This window comes from Amborella trichopoda, chromosome 10, assembly GCF_054954075.1.
Source record: "Amborella trichopoda isolate Santa Cruz 75 chromosome 10, AtrichopodaSantaCruz75HAP2 v2.0, whole genome shotgun sequence".
Taxonomy (NCBI): domain Eukaryota; kingdom Viridiplantae; phylum Streptophyta; class Magnoliopsida; order Amborellales; family Amborellaceae; genus Amborella; species Amborella trichopoda.
Genome location: NC_142345.1, coordinates 18,460,001 through 18,479,260, shown reverse-complemented (window position 1 = coordinate 18,479,260; position 19,260 = coordinate 18,460,001). Strand labels below are relative to the sequence as shown.

General features: G+C 32.8%; 1 protein-coding gene across 11 annotated transcripts in view; it reads left to right on the top strand.

Moving 5' to 3' along the window:
• HEMD (uroporphyrinogen-III synthase family protein) overlaps positions 1 to 8,042 on the top strand; it is a 59,302-nt gene extending 51,260 nt beyond the window's left edge. For 2 of the 11 annotated variants that reach the window (XR_002279488.2, XR_967188.3), the window contains 2 exons: positions 6,841 to 6,898; positions 7,172 to 8,042. The gene's annotated coding sequence lies outside the window, so the exon portion shown is untranslated. Of the gene's footprint in view, positions 1 to 809; positions 929 to 1,081; positions 1,785 to 4,814; positions 5,092 to 6,840; positions 7,099 to 7,126 lie in introns of those variants that run through there. The other 9 variants (XR_016042842.1, XR_016042841.1, XR_002279482.2 and 6 more) reach the window with 7 other exon arrangements.
• Positions 8,043 to 19,260: the final 11,218 nt, after the last annotated feature.

Below are 19,260 nucleotides of genomic sequence, written 5' to 3'. Positions count from 1 at the left end.
TTTAAGGCTAAGGAGGTTACAATCTTCATATACAGTCACATACCCTTAGCATGATGAGCAAGTTTACAAAAAAAAGAGAGTTAGTGAGGCCTGAGGTCACTAGATTTGTCACTACCTACTTTAGTCTACAGAGCATGTATAAGAGGAGGATTGCATTAAGGCTTATGTTTGCTTCAGCGGAGTGGAGTAGGTGTAAGTGGTCTAGAGATGCCAAGGGAAAGAAGACATGAGATATTATTCTTTCGAAATATTTTTTGCGTGGGGTGAAGCATGCGATATTAGTATTTCTTCCCTTGATGAAGGTCTTGCGCTTGGTTGATGCTGATAAGCCCTCCATGGGCTTTATATATGGTGCAATGGAAAGGGCTAAAAATGAGATTGCAGAGAATTTGGGCAATGATGCAGCGAAGTATGCTCCAATTTGGGAGATTATAGATGATAAATGGGATAGGGAACTCCATAGACCATTGCATGTAGCGAGGTACTACTGGAAGCCCAAATTCTTTTATCTAGATGCAGATATCGAGTCAAAAGTGGTAATTATAGATGGTTTTAATGAGCGCCTTGAGAAATTAGTTTCTGATCCAAATATCCAAGATAAGATATCAACTGAAGAACTAATTTCGTACAAGTGTTCTTTGATGTCATTTGGGAAAGATATGGCAATAAGGCAGAGAAACAAGATGAACCAGGTAATATTCTTTGAATTATATACTTTTGTTTTATAAAATATAAATTTATAATTTTCTTTCAAGTTCTGATAATGTTAAATACCTAAATTAATTATAAAGGTTGCTCACATATTGCAGCCCAATGGTGGAGACAACATGGGAGTACCGCTCCAAACCTCTGGAAGATGGCTATGCAGATCTTGAGTTTGACAACTACCTCTTCTGGTTGTGAGCACAATTGGAGTTCGTTAGAGATGGTATTTTATTGTTTTACTATTTTAAAGGAATAAAATTTTATATGCTTTATTTGTTTATAAGTTCATATTCATTTTGTAATATAGATTCATAAAAGGTAAGAAGATCATAGACCCATAGTAGTTACTTATGCATTATTTTTCCTTTCCTTATAGGTGCATACAAAGAGAAGAAATAGGCTTGAGCAAAGGAAACTCAATGACTTGGTTTTTGTTAGAGAGAATCAAAGGCTCAAGGAGAAGGAAAACTAGCCAAAGAAGGACCCTATCTCTTCGAAAGACATGGAGAATGTTTCAGATTGGCTAGTTAGTGACCTTGGTACTGAAGAGGTCTTCCTTGGGGAGTGTTTGACATAGGAAATGGTCGAGGAGGCCTCGGGGCAAGCTTCTGATCCTAAGAGGGCCACTCGAGCAACTTCTTATGCTGATACTTTACGAAGGGAGATAAAGGAAAAGGAGGCAGATTCAGAAGAATCTTTGGAAGAAGAGGAATATGTTGAAGAGGGTGATGATTCTGATGATGTCGAGCTCAATTCCAATGCAGATGAAAGCAATGAAGATGATGATCCTGATTCTTATTGATGTCTTAATTGTTTTCTCTCTTCTTTTGAAGTAACTTTAATACTTTATTGCACCATCTTGGTTTGGGCTTTAGACATTTGGAGTTTAAACGATTTTTATTTAGTTATATGGTTTGTAATTTTTTTTCCTTTTTGGACTATTTTGTTGTGTGGTTTACTGGTTTTTTTTTAGTTTTGGAAGTCAGTTTGTAGATGACTTGGAGACTTGGAGACTTGGATGTTATTATGGTTTATTTTATGGATATGGAATATGGAGAATATGAGAGTTGGAGACCTTACAGTAGCCTATTAAACTTTTAAATGTTTTGCATGGTTCAAAATTTTGAATAAGTTTATTCTCAACCTGATTACCTGAGAGGCTGAGACATGTGATATGTTTGTATATGAAAACGTATGTTGTGAACTTGCGATATTTTCAATTTCAAATGGAATAAATTACAAATTTTGACACAAATATATGCATATATGTGCATTTGGATAGCAAATATATGAAAAAGAACTAAGAATTTGCACCACTGGACGCCCGAGGTTCTGGGCGCCTGCCTAGGCATTGGGCGTTGGGTGCCAGGCACGCTGCCTAGGGGCCGCCTAGCGTTTTTTAAAACCTTGGGTGACGTCACATCCATGTAGATGACATCACACCCCTCCTAATGACCAAAAATACCCTTACTAAAAAAAGCTCTATGTACAAAACAAGGGTATATGTATCCAAAATTTGTTGTGTACAATGATAAATTACTCCATAGTGTGAGCACTCTAATATAACCCTATATATATATATATATATATATATATATATATATATATATATATATATATATATATATAGAGAGAGAGAGAGAGAGAGAGAGAGAGGTGTCTCTGTTTATTGGTTATTCTATTCCATATTGTGATAAACTTCTCCAAACCATTTCTCAATCAGGCCGTGATCATTATCCCATCCATTCTTAACCAGTACCTTCTTCCATAACTGGTCATCATTTACTGTACTTCTTAACCACCATTTAGTTAATAAAGCACAATTCGTAGGACTCAATCTCCCATTTTTTATCCTACCATCTTTCCTAGGAGTACAGACTTCTTCCGTAATACAACATGATATTTCTTCCCCCCCCTCCCCCACTCCCTTATCTTCTTCCCATAGGGATCTTCTAATCATTTTCTCTATAACTTTGTGCAATCATATTAGGGATCTTGAACAAAGATATATAACATAAAGCAGATTCAACAGAGTTGAACTTATCAAATCTTTTCCATAATTCTAGCTTAGTTTGAAATCTTTGTACCACAAGATCCCATATGGATCGTGGTGCTCTAGCTTTAGTGATGGGCAACGCCATATACTTAATTGGCAAATTATGAATTCCACAACCCAATATTTCAGCCAATCAATTAAGTTCTTCTTGGCATCCCACTCCCACCAATTTGTCTTTAAGATTATTTACTTTCAATCCTGATATCACTTCAAAAAATGAAGGAACCTCCTCATATTTTTTGTATTTTCTCTTCTGTAGCTTAGTATCATCTGCATATTATAAATACGAAACAATAGTTCCATGATTGGATGTATGTCTTGAATCTTAATGACCCTGCATTTTCCACTGATTTAATCATCACATTAATAGTCTCGTCCATCAAAGTAAGTAAAAAGGGAGGCAGTGGATCTCGATGCCTAATCCCTCCTGTAGCATGAAAAAAACCTTTTGGCATTCCATTTATAATCATTGAAAATGTCCACTTGATAACAACTGTACACCCAATACATAAGCCTTTTTTGCATTAAACTTTCCTAGCCCCCCTTGTCAATCTTTCTCCAAATCCATTTTGCATATAATTCCTGTTTTGTTTCAGTTGCTTTTGAGCAAATACACTCTTTTGCAACAAAATATTGTTTGTTATTTTCCTTCCATGAATAAAGGTAAATTGGAGTCCTGATACAACAGTCTATATTACTTCCATCAATCTTTAGCTAAATTTTTAACCGTGATCTATTCAAAGATGTCAACAGATTGATTGGTTGAATATCATTTAGCCCTTCAACTACATTTTGGCTTTATTAATTTTTGCCCTCTGATAGAATTCCTCGACCATTAAGAATATATCCTGTTTTAGACACTCCCAAGTATTGGTTCCCAAAACCAGCTCCCTTTCGATTTCAAGTTTTATATGACCTCTGTATCACAAATTTGCAGCACCACTTCCTCGTGGACAGTTTTGGCCTTTATTCTCGCACTTTAAATCTGGTCTTTCCCAAAGAATCTTCAATGATAATTCCCACAACAATGTGCTATATCTTTAAAGGCTTCTAAATTCTAGGCATGGAGGGGCAATCCATCTGGTCTAAACCATGACATTTTCAGGTGGAATCATTGAATTGCTCAATGATGGGTTCCATGGTTGTACGGTTGACTTACCTTTTTGTTCTGCGATGTTTACTATCGCAATATTCTGTGTCTTTCTTCTAGATTCAATTGAAATATACACCAAACTCTCCTCAGAATCATTTATACTTTGGGGGACATCTCAAATTCCATGCACCTTGCATTCGTCTTTGTAACCCTTTAAGATCTTCTATTGGAGGGCAAAAGGATCCAATAAGACCCATTTACAGAAACCTTGTTATAGCTTCAACAACCTCCTCTTCGACGGTAACAATAGGAATCTTTCTTTCTCATTTTCTTTTTTCTCTCTTTGAATTGATAGCCTCTTCTTTCTATTCTCATTTTAAAAAACTTCAGCCCTGGTTGATGGTGCGATTTCTGAATAAGTTGACATTCTTTGACAATCTTCAACCGCTATTCTTTTCCTTGTAATAATGCCCTCTGTGGTGCATCTTACTCTGTCAGTTATCGTGATCCCCAAAGATTTTCAAACCATAATCCTCCATTACTCTACCATTATGCAGCGACCCCTGCAACTAGCATAAACAAAATCAAAGAACTCTGTAATCTCGAAACTTACTCTAAGTCTTTCACAATATAATTGCCACGACTCTTTTCTGCTGTAAATTGATCTTTTCTTGAATTCCCATCACCACTGCATCTAACACTTTGCTCTCTCTCTCTCTCTCTCTCTCTCTCTCTCTTTCTCAAATTCACTCGTGGTCAAATCATATAATTTATCAACAAGTGGTTATTTAAAAAAGATTAATTCAGTAGGTACTTCCACAAGTATTTTCGCACAAAATCTCATCTATGTTAAGAGTGCTGTTTGTACGGATTTTGAAGGATCCTAGTTTTTTTGCTGCTTAATACGCTCAATTTTATATGAAACTGAAATGGCTTCTCCAACTATTCCAATTGAGGCAGATGTACAGAAGGATCCCACATGTTCTGACAATTTCATAGACGATTGGCAAGATTACCTTCTCTCTCTATGTATATATCCTATGGGGTGGTCCTTTCAGCTGGCTTGAGAGGTATGCTCGGACCAGCATCAAAGCATTTCTGGATTGACTGCCCACCCCTCCTCTCTCTCTCTCTCTCTCATGATTGATTAATCTTGTGAACTTTCTTTTTTTTGAGAAAAAAAAAAAATGGAAGTAGAATTGGCAATGAAATTTAATCAAAAGTTACATTTTCAAAATATCAAGGGCAGTCCAGTGTATGATTTTCTACGGCATCACCTATTTTATAATTGGCTAGCTTTCGAATGTATGATCTTGCACCAAACGATTGGAAAAACCATGTGAATATGTATAAGGGGAATGATTAACTCACTTCTTACCAAGTGACTCCTTAGGTACCCACTGCTATATATGTTTTAGCCTTTCATTCTTCCTAAACAATACTTTACATCAACCTTACCCTTTCTTTTGCGCCACACCTCTGCACTCACCACTACCCTCTCTCTCAAACCCTATCCGATCTAGAGAGATCTAGGGAGAGATTGCTCAAATGACTTGCTTTCTGTAATATCCGCAAGTGTTTTAATCAACATGGGAAATCGTTTGGTAGGGCTGCAGCTGTATCAAAATAGATAAAGCCTTACTCCACTCATCGAAATTGCAATTCAAGCATTGTACAACCTCCACATCGATCATCTCGGCTTTACCATTATGGTTGTGAAAAAAAATTAGCATTTCAAGCTCTAAATATAATGTATATTGTAACAAATTATCTAGACCATCCATTTCACCTTAAAAATAAGTGTTCATATATCTGCAATGTTGTCCCAGTTTTTTAGTTTCAAATTTTATTGTTGGAAATTGATTTTAGAGCCATCATGGATATTTCTGTTGTTGAATGTTATTTCCAGATAAGGATTTGAGTTGAGTTTTTATTTTGTTTTCATAAAGTCCAGGCTTTATAAAAATCATCGAATGATCAATCTATTTTTAGAGAGTTATAAAAACCATCCAATGATCAATCTATTTTTAGAGAGAAGCATCTTTGAAGCAGGCAAAGAGAATAGAGAGACAAAGGATTCAAGTGACCCTCTCTTGCTCTCTCTAGATCTCTTCCTTTCCACCCAAATTAAGGTTGATCTCATTATGTTACGAACCATTCGATCAATCATCAAATTTTCATTCTCCTAACAACTTCCTCAAAGTGACCAATAAGAGTCATCACAACCATTTCTCATTGTTCATCGTCAGTTCTCTTGCCTTCTATTGTCCAAACAAAAGGCATAGGGGGTGGAACTATCAACCTTGGATTGCCTTCACATCAACAATGTTTCCAACCAAAACAATAGCATTTCAGAGATAGGTTTTGTGGGCTATTCCTTGTGGGGCAACAGAACATCAGGCCTTCATTTATTCTTCTTGAGGACCCATATCCTGAACTAAGATGGGGCAAAAGTTTTTACCAATTCTATGAGCATAAGATAAAATATCACAGAATATGAAATAAGAATCATCTTTATTGCCAAATTGAGAAGTGGCATGAATCGCTTTTTGGGTTTCTTGTAATCTGAGTAATATTCTACCAATCGTTCAAGAAATTGCTCCTTTTGCTTTATTTTTTTTGGCAAAAGCGAGCATTACTGAATCTTTGAGGTGGGTTTCTCTTGCTGTCTTACATTTTGTGTCCTCAAAGGTCAAGTTGGCTTCATGCAACTCAGTTATAGATCCAGTGATTTGGGGTGGGTAGAGAAGATTAGGAAAAGGGTCTCCTTATGTTATTGAAGCAGAGGATGTCCCTTGAGGAAGGTGGAGGCAAATAGAGAGGTGGTGAGGATCTGTTGCTTGCATTGAGAGAGAGAGAGAGAGAGAGAGGGTTTGACGATAGAGAAAAGCAGGTATGCCTCTCATACATGCTTTTCTCTATCTTCAAACCCTGCCAGGATGGACAGTTCAGTGTTCTATCGGCTTACAGTTTTCTATTCTGACAGGCTGAGATGGAATGATGTATCTTTGAACAACGTTTGGAAGTAGCAAATACCTTTGAAGGTTCGTTGTTTTTTGTGGATCTTATTTTAGGGGACTCTAACTGTGGATAATCTCATTAAAAGGGGGGGAACGATGGTGAATATATGCCTTCTTTGTAAAAATGATGTTGAATATGGAGAACATCTTTCCTTAAATTGTTCTTTTTCCTATAATATTTGAAGTTGGATTTTTAATATGATAGGGTTATCAATTGTTGTTCCTGAAACTCATATTGATATATTGGAGCAGTGGGATAATGTATGCTTCTCGACAGTTGAGAGATTGATTTGGCAGGTTACCCAGGCTGCAGTTCTTTGAGAGATATGGAAGGAAAGAAATAATGGAGTTTCTGAAAGTGAAACCGTGGAGCTGGAAGTGGTGAAGAGAATGATTATTCATAATATTGGAGGTAGATGTGTCGGTGGATATTAGAAATCTAATGAGCCAAAGGACAATCAAGGTTCGACCAAAATATATTTGGTGTCCACCAGTACATGTTACACTTAGATAGGAGTTCACATGGTAACTTGGGTGCAGCTGGCTTTTTTTTTTTTCTTTTTTTGGGGGGAGGGCGGGGGGGAGGTTGATTAGAAATTCAAATGGAGAAGAGCTTTTATGCTATGTTGGTCCATGTGAGGTGGCTACTACGAATGTTGCAGAAATGGAGGTTCTCCAAGGTATGCGCATTTTGTTTCAACATTTTAGGACCCAACTGTGTATGATTGAAGGGGATTCGATGAACATTATCAATACATATTCAAAGGAATCTTGTACACCATGAAATTAAAGAAGTAAATGGATGGAAGTAATGGACATTATGAGCCAAATGCAGGTATCTTTTCAGCATGCCTACAAGGAAGTAAATACGGTGGTGGATGGTCTGCTAATTTAGGAGTTTTGATGGATGAATTATTGATTTCTATAGAATTTTCCTTTAATTTTGTTTTTATGTACTGCTGTAAAGGAAGTAAATACGGTGGTGGATGGTCTGCTAATTTAGGAGTTTTGATGGATGAATTATTGATTTCTATAGAATTTTCCTTTAATTTTGTTTTTATGTACTGCTGTAAAGGAAGTAAATACGGTGGTGGATGGTCTGCTAATTTAGGAGTTTTGATGGATGAATTATTGATTTCTATAGAATTTTCCTTTAATTTTGTTTTTATGTACTGCTGTAATAGTGCCGATATTTTAATGAAGTAAATATACTCTTGTCAAAATAAAAAAAGAAAATAGAAAAAAAGGTATGACGTAACTTATGAGAGAGATCTAGGATAGTGAGGGCGGAGGTGTGGAGAAGGAGAGGGTGGGGTGGAGAGAGAGAGAGGGAGATCAACACTAACACATATTTTCAAAATATTAAACAGCAGTTTCCTAGTGAGTAGATGACCTGTAGAAGTGAATCTTTAATATGAGAATTGTTTATTATCAAAGGGTCACAACTAAAATACTAGAAAAATGTATATTAAAAATATATAGGAATGTCTACAAAGATCTCATTTATCCTTTTTACAATAAGGTCATAACTATTTCCACTCATTAGATGTCAAATTGGATGGTTTAGGGTGAGTCACAAAGTTTAATTTATTTATTTTTAACTTTGTTTCTATTGCATGACACTCTTATAACCACCCATTTTGAAACGTAATGGACAAGAGTGATTATAACCTCCTTATACAAAAAATAAATGAGTTAAAATATATAGGATTACTCCCTTAAAAAAAATCTTGTTGGTGAAAGTAAGAAGGTGAAAATAAGGGCAACCATTTTTTAATTCATATATAGTACGGTTTGTATGTATAGAGCCTAGGCTCTAAACAATCAAATTAGAGGCTATCTTCAAAATAGTGTCGCGAAATGCAATTTCAATACTGGAAATCTTTGTAATAGCTTTAAAATATATTTTCATCTTTATTTATAATGTTTAAAGCTTCAAATATAGTGTAGATTGACATATTTATGAAAACTTGAAAATCTTAAAAATTGACGGTTCAAAAATGTGTTACAAAATACACTATTTCCTAAATATGAAATCTATTTTTTTCTCATGGCCACGCATCTTGATGTCGAGATGATCAATTTGACAATATTTGAGCATCAAAACATATGAAAGTTTTGAGGTAGGCTCATTGTTAGCTCGATATAAACTTTTCCCTTAATTAAAACATGGCGGTTTTCATTCCAAATTTCAAAGGAGATTCAATATGGTCAATAGTCATATATTTGAACACTTTAACGAAGATTTTGAATTTGAAGGCGATTTAATTCTATCCTTTGCCACCAAAATACAAGAGTGAATCTGTATTTTGGATAGTCACAAGTAGGGTTCAAGTCTATCTTCCTGGAACTACCCATTCACTCTCCATAAAACACTCACTCTCATGCACTAAGAAGAGGATTTGAAACTAGGGAGATCTGGACATACGCTCACTAGGAATTCATACGTCCTAGAGAGAGAGATAGATGTCCCATGTTCTTTTCTTACATCTTTTTTAGAGAGAGAGTGATTGAATGGCACTTTTCTATCTCATAAACATGGGAATCTTAGAGAGAGAAAACATAGATAATCAAACTCACTCCCAAGTAATAGGCTTTTGGAGGAGCAAAGAAGCGAAGGCAGCATCCCTTTTACAAGTATATGTGTATGATGCATGCACACCTATGGTATTGTTATGCTTTTTCCTTCTTCTTTGTATATTTTTACTTTGTAACCTTATGATTTTTCGAGACCTAAATTAAAGGTGTGTGGATTTGTATTGTGACAGGGATTGAAAGTCCTTGGAGTCCCTCATCAACCCAAATACATACGTAAAAAACCCTTTTGTATTTTCATTATACGAAGGAAAAAGTTTATACGAGGATGCTACCTTATAATGTAGAACTATAGATGCCCCTCAAAAATCCATCAGAAAAGGTAGTTTTAATGTTGAAAAACCTTTGATTGATCATCTCGACATCGAGATGTATGACTATGAAAAATAAAAAGATTTTGTCTAAAAAATAGTGCATTTTACAACATATTATCAACACTGTCCATTTTCAAGATTTTCATATGTTTATAGATCTACTTGATTTTAACCATTTTTGAAATTAAAAATTTTATAATTAGATATAAAAATAGATTTTGAGGTAACCCTAAGAAAATTTTACATCAAAATTATATACCATCATAAAATTTGAAGGTACACCTTACCTCTACACCTATGGAGGCATCCGTATGACAATTGCACCCTTATTTGTTATTTGAGATGTGTGTTCTCTCTAGTTATTTCTCTTGCATTGGTATCATTGGTATCATAATCATACACATTTTGGGGTATATATATATATATATATGGGAAATGATCTTGTCAGCCATGGGAAAAAATAGCTACAGTGTCAGCCAGCCAATCCAATGGTCACGACCTCATTTCATATTTGAATTTTCATTTTTTTAATACAAATCCAAATCACTTAAAATTTTGAGTGTCTATTCTTAAAAAATAGTAGAATCTAATAAAAATATTTTAAAAATAATTCAAAAAATAGAAATTGACCAAGATAACCCCCGAAAATTTTTAGAGGTATTTTGATTAATTTATATTTTGTGAATTATTTTTATTAGGTACGCCTTGATGAGTAAGATATATATATATATATATATATATATATATATATAAGTCTTTAAAACGCCTATAGGCGAATTGCTGGAGTGCTTCACCCCCGTCACAGACATGCTATGTCCGTAACGGTTTTGCCTAAAAACCATCACGGACCTACAGGGGTTGTGGCGGTTAGCGTATATTTTATACGTCAAATTTGTGTGAAATAAATCCCGTGACAGACCGCCATGGACATGCTATATCCATGACAGTCTGTAATCCACGCCGTCCAAAAAAATCGGATGGTGTCAAGCCTTCGTCCATAGACGTTTTGTAGTCCTTTCCATATATATATATATATGGAAAAGTCTTCCTAACGCATATAGGCAAAAATAAATAGTGATTTCGCCTACCCTCATCACTGTCCAAAGTTCATCACACGGTCACGATTGTCCAGTAGTGTTACTTTTTTAATTTTTTTTCTACATATTAGAATGATCTGAAATTTGGAGCATATGTACATCTTAGTGAGGCGCACCTAATAGAAATATAAAAAAAATAATTCAAGAAAAATAACTTGATCAAAATACCCCTTAAAATTTTTAGGGGTATTTTGATCAATTTATTTTATGTAAAATATTTTTTAATATTTTTCGTAGATTCGCCTATTTTTTATGAACTCGCACTCCAAATTTAAGATCATTCCGATTGGTATATATATATATATATAGAGAAAAATTCTTCACAACACCTATAAGCGAAAATAAATAGTGATTTTCCCTGCCCTCATCACCGTCTAAATTTCATCGCGCGGTCACGATGTTTATTTTTCATTTTGTTTCTACAAATCTGAAAGACTTAAAATTTAGAGGGTATAAACATATTACCATCTTACTAAGGTGCATCTAATAAAAATATATAAAAAAATTATCCTCAAAAAACATAATGATCAAAATACCCTTGAAATCTTTCTAGGGTATTTTGGTCAATTTATTTCATGTAAAATATTTGTTTTATATTTTTTAGCGATTTCCCTATTTTTTATTAATATACCCTCCAAATTTCAGGTCATTCTATCTTGTAAAAAAAAAAGAAAAATAAAACACTACCGGACAATCGTGACCGTACGATGAACTTTGGACGGTGATAGGGGTAGGCGAAATTAGTGTTCATTTTCGCCTATAGGCATTGCATAGTATTTTTCATAGGCAGAGTCTTCCCAACGCCTATAGGTGAAAATGAATAGTCATTTCTCCTACTCTCATCACCATCCAAATTTTATCGTACGATCATGATTGTCCAATAGTATTTTATTTTTCATTTTGTTTCTACAGATGGAAATGATATGAAATTTGGAGGGTATGTACATCTTACTGAGGCGCTTCTAATAAAAATATATAAAAAATTATCCACGAAAGATATTTGACAAAAATAAATAAATATAAATATATATATATATGGAAAACACCACACAACACTTATAGGCAAAATGAATAGTGATTTTGCCTACCCTCATTACAATCCAAACTTCATCGCACGGTCACAGTTGTCTGGTAGTACTTCGTGTTTCATTTTTTTTTCTACAAATCCAAATTACTTGAAATTTGGAGTGTATGTACATTTTAATGAGACGCACTTAATAAAAATATAAAAAAATTAATTTGCAAAGTATAAATTGGTCAAAATACCCCCGAAAATTTACAGGGGTCTTTTGATCAATTTATATTTTGAGAATTATTTTTTATATTTTTATTAGGTGAGCCTCACTAAGATCTACACACTCTCCAAATTTCAGATCATTCCAATTTGTAGAAAGAAATGGAAATTAAAACACTACCGAACAACTGTGACCGTACGATGAACTTTGGATGATGATGAGCATAGTAGAAATCACGGTTCATTTTTTCTTAGAGGCGTTTTGTAGTATCTTCTTCAATATATATATATATATATATATATATATATATATATATATATATATATATATATATCTAGGAAAACACTACGCAACGCCTATAGGCGGAAATGAACAATGGTTTCGCCCACCCCCATCACCGTCCAAAGTTCATCGCGTGGTCACGATTGTCCGGTAGTGTTTCATTTTTCATTTTTTTTCTACAAATTAGAATGACCTAAAATTTAGAGCGTAAATTCATCAAAAATAGGGGAATCTTTAAAAAAATTTAAAAAACTATTTTACATGAGAAGTATTGACCAAAATACCCCCAAAACGTTTCGAGGGTATTTTGGTCAAATTGTTTTTTACGGATAATTTTGTTGTTATATTTTTATTAGCTGAGCCTTAATAAGATCTACATACTTTCCAAATTTCAGATTATTCTAATTTGTAGAAAAAAATGAAAAATAAAACACTATCGGACAATCATGACTGCGCGATGAAATTTGGACGGTGATGAGAGTAGGCAAAATCACTATTCATTTTCTCCTATAGGTGTTGGGAAGACTTTCCATATATATATATATATATATATACTACGCAATGAATACTACTCAATGGCTATAGGCAAAAATGAATAGTGATTTCGCCTACCCTCATCACTGTCCAAAGTTCATCACACGGTCACGATTGTCCAGTAGTGTTTCATTTTTCATTTTTTTTCTACATATTAGAATGATCTGAAATTTGGAGCGTGTGTACATCTTAGTGAGGGGCACCTAATAGAGTATAAAAAAAAAAATTCAAGGAAAATAAAATTATCAAAATACTTCTAAAATTTTTAGGGGTATTTTGATCAATTTATTTCATGTAAAATATTTTTTAATATTTTTCGTAGATTCGCCTATTTTTTATGAACTCGCACTCCAAATTTCAGATCCTTCCGATTGGTATATATATATATATATATAGAGAGACGAAAAGTCTTCACAACACCTATAAGCGAAAATGAATAGTGATTTTCCCTGCCCTCATCACCGTCTAAATTTCATCGCGCGGTCACGATGTTTATTTTTTATTTTGTTTCTACAAATCTGAATGACTTAAAATTTAGAGGGTATATACATATTACCATCTTACCGAGGTGCATCTAATAAAAATATAAACAAAAATTATCCTCGAAAAACATATTGATCAAAATACCCTTGAAATATTTCTAGGGTATTTTGTTCAAATTATTTCATGTAAAATATTTTTTTTATATTTTTTAACGATTTCCCTATTTTTTATTAATATACCCTCCAAATTTCAGGTCATTCTATCTTGTAAAAAAAAAATGAAAAATAAAACACTACCGGACAATCGTGACCGTACGATGAACTTTGGACGGTGATAAGGGTAGGCGAAATTAGTGTTCATTTTCGCCTATAGGCATTGCATAGTGTCTTTCATAGGCAGTGTCTTCCCAACGCCTATAGGTGAAAATTAATAGTCATTTCTCCTACCCTCATTACCGTCCAAATTTTATCGTACGATCAAGATTGTCCAATAGTGTTTTATTTTTCATTTTGTTTTTACAAATGGGAATGATCTGAAATTTGGAGGGTATATACATCTTACTGAGGCGCATCTAATAAACATATATAAAAATTTTCCCATGAAAAATATTTAACCAAAATAAATAAATATATATATATATATATATGGAAAACACCACGCAACACATATAGGCGTAAATGAATAGTGATTTTGCCTACCCTCATCACAATCCAAACTTCATCGCACGGTCACAGTTGTTGGTAGTACTTCATGTTTCATTTTTTTTTCTACAAATCTAAATTACTTGAAATTTGGAGTGTATGTACATTTTAATGAGACGCACTTAATAAAAATATAAAAAAATTAATTTGCAAAGTATAAATTGGTCAAAATACCCCCGAAAATTTACAGGGGTCTTTTGATCAATTTATATTTTGAGAATTATTTTTTATATTTTTATTAGGTGAGCCTCACTAAGATCTACACACTCTCCAAATTTCAAATCATTCCTATTTGTAAAAAGAAATGGAAATTAAAACACTACCGAACAACTGCGACCGTACGATGAACTTTGGACGATGATGAGCATAGAAGAAATCACGGTTTTTTTTTTCCTAGAGGCGTTTTGTAGTATCTTCCTATATATATATATATATATATATATATATATATATATATATATATATATATATATATATATATATATATATATATAGGAAAACACTACGCAACGCCTATAGGCGGGAATGAACAATGGTTTCTCCCACCCCCATCACTGTTCAAAGTTCATCGCGTGGTCGCGATTGTTCAGTAATTTTTCATTTTTCATTTTTTTTCTACAAATTAGAATAACCTAAAATTTGGAGCGTAAATTCATCAAAAATAGGGGAATATTTAAACAAATTTAAAAAACTATTTTACATGAGAAGTAATTACCAAAATACCCCCAAAACGTTTCGACGGTATTTTGGTCAAATTGTTTTTCTCGGATAATTTTGTTTTTATATTTTTATCAGCTGAGCCTCAATAAGATCTAAATACTTTTCAAATTCCAGGTTATTCTAATTTGTAGAAAAAAATAAAAAATAAACACTATCGGACAATCGTGACTGCACGATGAAATTTGGACGGTGATGAGAGTAGGCGAAATCACTATTTATTTTCTCCTATAGGTGTTGGGAAGACTTTCCATATATATATATATATATATATATGACAATACTACGCAATGCCTATAGAAAAAAATAAATACTGATTTCGCCTACCCTCATCACTGTCCAAAGTTCATCAAACGGTCACAATTGTCCGGTAGTGTTTCATTTTTCATTTTTTTCCCACATATTAGAATGATCTAAAATTTGGAGCGTATTTACATCTTAGTGATCCGCACCTAATAGAAATAAGAAAAAAATAATTCAAAAAAATAAATTGATCAAAATACCGCTTAAAATTTTTAGGGGTATTTTGATCAACTTATTTCATGCAAAATATTTTTTAATATTTTTCGTAGATTCACCTCTATTTTATGAACTCGCACTCCAAATTTCAGACCATTCCGATTGGTATATATATATATATATATATATATATATATATATATATATATATATATATAGAGGAAAAGTCTTCACAACACCTATAAGCGAAAATGAATAGTGGTATTCCCTGCCCTCATCACCGTCTAAATTTCATCGCGCGGTCACGATGTTTATTTTTCATTTTGTTTCTACAAATAGGAATGACTTAAAATTTAGAGGGTATATACATATTACCATCTTCCTGAGGTGCATCTAATAAAAATATAAAAAAAAATTATCCTCAAAAAACATATTGATCAAAATACCCTTGAAATCTTTCTAGGGTACTTTGGTAAATTTATTTCATGTAAAATATTTGTTTTATATTTTTTAACGATTTTTTTATTTTTTATTAATATACCCTCCAAATTTCAGATCATTCTATCTCGTAAAAAAAAATGAAATATAAAACACTACCGGACAATCGTGACCGTACGATGAACTTTGGACGGTGATAGGGGTAGGCGAAATTAGTGTTCATTTTCGCCTATAGGCATTGCATAGTATTTTTCATAGGCAGAGTCTTCCCAACGCCTATAAGTGAAAATGAATAGTCATTTCTCCTACCCTCATCACCGTCGGAATTTTATCGTACGATCATGATTGGCGAATAGTGTTTTATTTTTCATTTTGTTTCTACAAATGGGAATGATCTGAAATTCGGAGGATATGTACATCTTACTGAGCCGCATCTAATTAAAATATATAAAAAATTATCTACGAAAAATATTTGACAAAAATAAATAAATATAAATATATATATATATATGGAAAATACCACGCAACACCTATAGGCAAAAATGAATAGTATTTTTGCTTACCCTCTTCACAATCTAAACTTCATTGCACGGTCACAGTTGTCTGGTAGTACTTCATGTTTCATTTTTTTTTCTACAAATCCAAATTACTTGAAATTTGGAGTGTATGTATATTTTAATGAGACGCACTTAATAAAAATATAAAAAAATTAATTTGCAAAGTATAAATTGGTCAAAATACCCCCGAAAATTTACAGGGGTCTTTTGATCAATTTATATTTTGAGAATTATTTTTTATATTTTTATTAGGTGAGCCTCACTAAGATCTACACACTCTCCAAATTTCAGATCATTCCAATTTGTAGAAAGAAATGGAAATTAAAACACTAACGAACAACTGCGACCGTACGATGAACTTTGGATGATGATGAGCATAGTAGAAATCACGGTTCATTTTTTCTTAGAGGCGTTTTGTAGTATCTTCCTCAATATATATATATATATATATATATATATATATATATATATATATATATATATATATATATATATATATATATATATATATATCTAGGAAAACACTACGCAACGCCTATAGGCGGAAATGAACAATGGTTTCGCCCACCCCCATCACCGTCCAAAGTTCATCGCGTGGTCACGATTGTCCGGTAGTGTTTCATTTTTTATTTTTTTTCTACAAATTAGAATGACCTAAAATTTAGAGCGTAAATTCATCAAAAATAGGGGAATCTTTAAAAAAATTTAAAAAAATATTTTACATGAGAAGTATTGACCAAAATACCCCCAAAACGTTTCGAGGGTATTTTGGTCAAATTGTTTTTTATGGATAATTTTGTTTTTATATTTTTATTAGCTGAGCCTTAATAAGATCTACATACGTTCCAAATTTCAGATTATTCTAATTTGTAAAAAAAAATGAAAAATAAAACACTATCGGACAATCGTGACTGCGCGATGAAATTTGGACGGTGATGAGAGTAGGCGAAATCACTATTCATTTTCTCCTATAGGTGTTTGGAAGACTTTCCATATATATATATATATATATATATATGACAATACTACGCAATGCCTATAGGAAAAAATAAATACTGATTTCGCATACCCTCATCACTGTCCAAAGTTCATCAAATGGTCACGATTGTCCAGTAGTGTTTCATTTTTCATTTTTTTTCCACATATTAGAATGATCTAAAATTTGGAGTGTGTGTACATATTAGTGATCCGCACCTAATAGAAATAAAAAAAAAAAAATTCAAGGAAATAAATTGATCAAAATACCCCTTAAAATTTTTAGGGGTATTTTGATCAATTTATTTCATGTAAAATATTTTTTAATATTTTTCGTAGATTCGCCTCTATTTTATGAACTCGCACTCCAAATTTCAAAACATTACGATTGATATATATATATATATATATATATATATATATATATATATATATATATATATATAGAGGAAAAGTCTTCACAACACCTATAAGCGAAAATGAATAGTGAATTTCCCTGCCCTCATCACCGTCTAAATTTCATCGCGCGGTCACGATGTTTATTTTTCATTTTGTTTCTACAAATCTGAATGACTTAAAATTTAGAGGGTATATACATATTACCATCTTCCTGAGGTGTATCTAATAAAAATATAAAAAAAAATTATCTTCGAAAACATATTGATCAAAATACCCTTGCAATCTTTCTAGGGTACTTTGGTCAATTTATTTCATGTAAAATATTTGTTTTATATTTTTTAACGATTTCCCTATTTTTTATTAATATACCCTCCAAATTTCAGATCATTCTATCCCGTAAAAAAAAAAAAGAAAAATAAAACACTACCGGACAATCGTGACCGTACGATGAACTTTGGACGGTGATAGGGATAGGCGAAATTAGTGTTCATTTTTGCCTATAGGCATTGCATAATATTTTTCATAGGCAGAGTCTTCCCAACGCCTATAAGTGAAAATGAATAGTCATTTCTCCTACCCTCATCACCGTCGGAATTTTATCGTACGATCATGATTGTCGAATAGTGTTTTATTTTTCATTTTGTTTCTACAAATGGGAATGATCTGAAATTCGGAGGATATGTACATCTTACTGAGCCGCATCTAATTAAAATATATAAAAAATTATCTACGAAATATATTTTACAAAAATAACTAAATATAAATATATATATATATATGGAAAATACCACGCAACACCTATAGGCAAAAATGAATAGTGTTTTTGCCTACCCTCATCACAATCCAAACTTCATCGCACGGTCACAGTTGTCTGGTAGTACTACATGTTTCATTTTTTTTTCTACTAATCCAAATTACTTGAAATTTGGAGTGTGTGTACATTTTAATGAGACGCACGTAATAAAAATATAAAAAAATTAATTTGCAAAGTATAAACTGTTCAAAATACCCCCGAAAATTTACAGGGGTCTTTTGATCAATTTTTATTTTGAGAATTATTTTTTATATTTTTATTAGGTGAGCCTCACTAAGATCTACACACTCTCCAAATTTCAGATCATTCCAATTTGTAGAAAGAAATGGAAATTAAAACACTACCGAACAACTGCGACCGTACGATGAACTTTGGACGATGATGAGCATAGGAGAAATCACGGTTCATTTTTTCTTAGAGGCGTTTTGTAGCATCTTCCTCTATATATATATATATATATATATATATATATATATATATATATATATATCTAGGAAAACACTACGCAATGCCTATAGACGGAAATGAATAATGGTTTCGCCCACCCCCATCACCGTCCAAAGTTCATCGCGTGGTCACGATTCTCCGGTAGTGTTTCATTTTTCATTTTTTTTTTACATATTAGAATGACTTAAAATTTGGAGCGTAAATTCATCAAAAATAGGGGAATCTTTAAACAATTTTAAAAAACTATTTTACATGAGAAGTATTGACCAAAATACCCCCAAAACGTTTCGAGGGTATTTTGGTCAAATTGTTTTTCAAGGATAATTTTGTTTTTATATT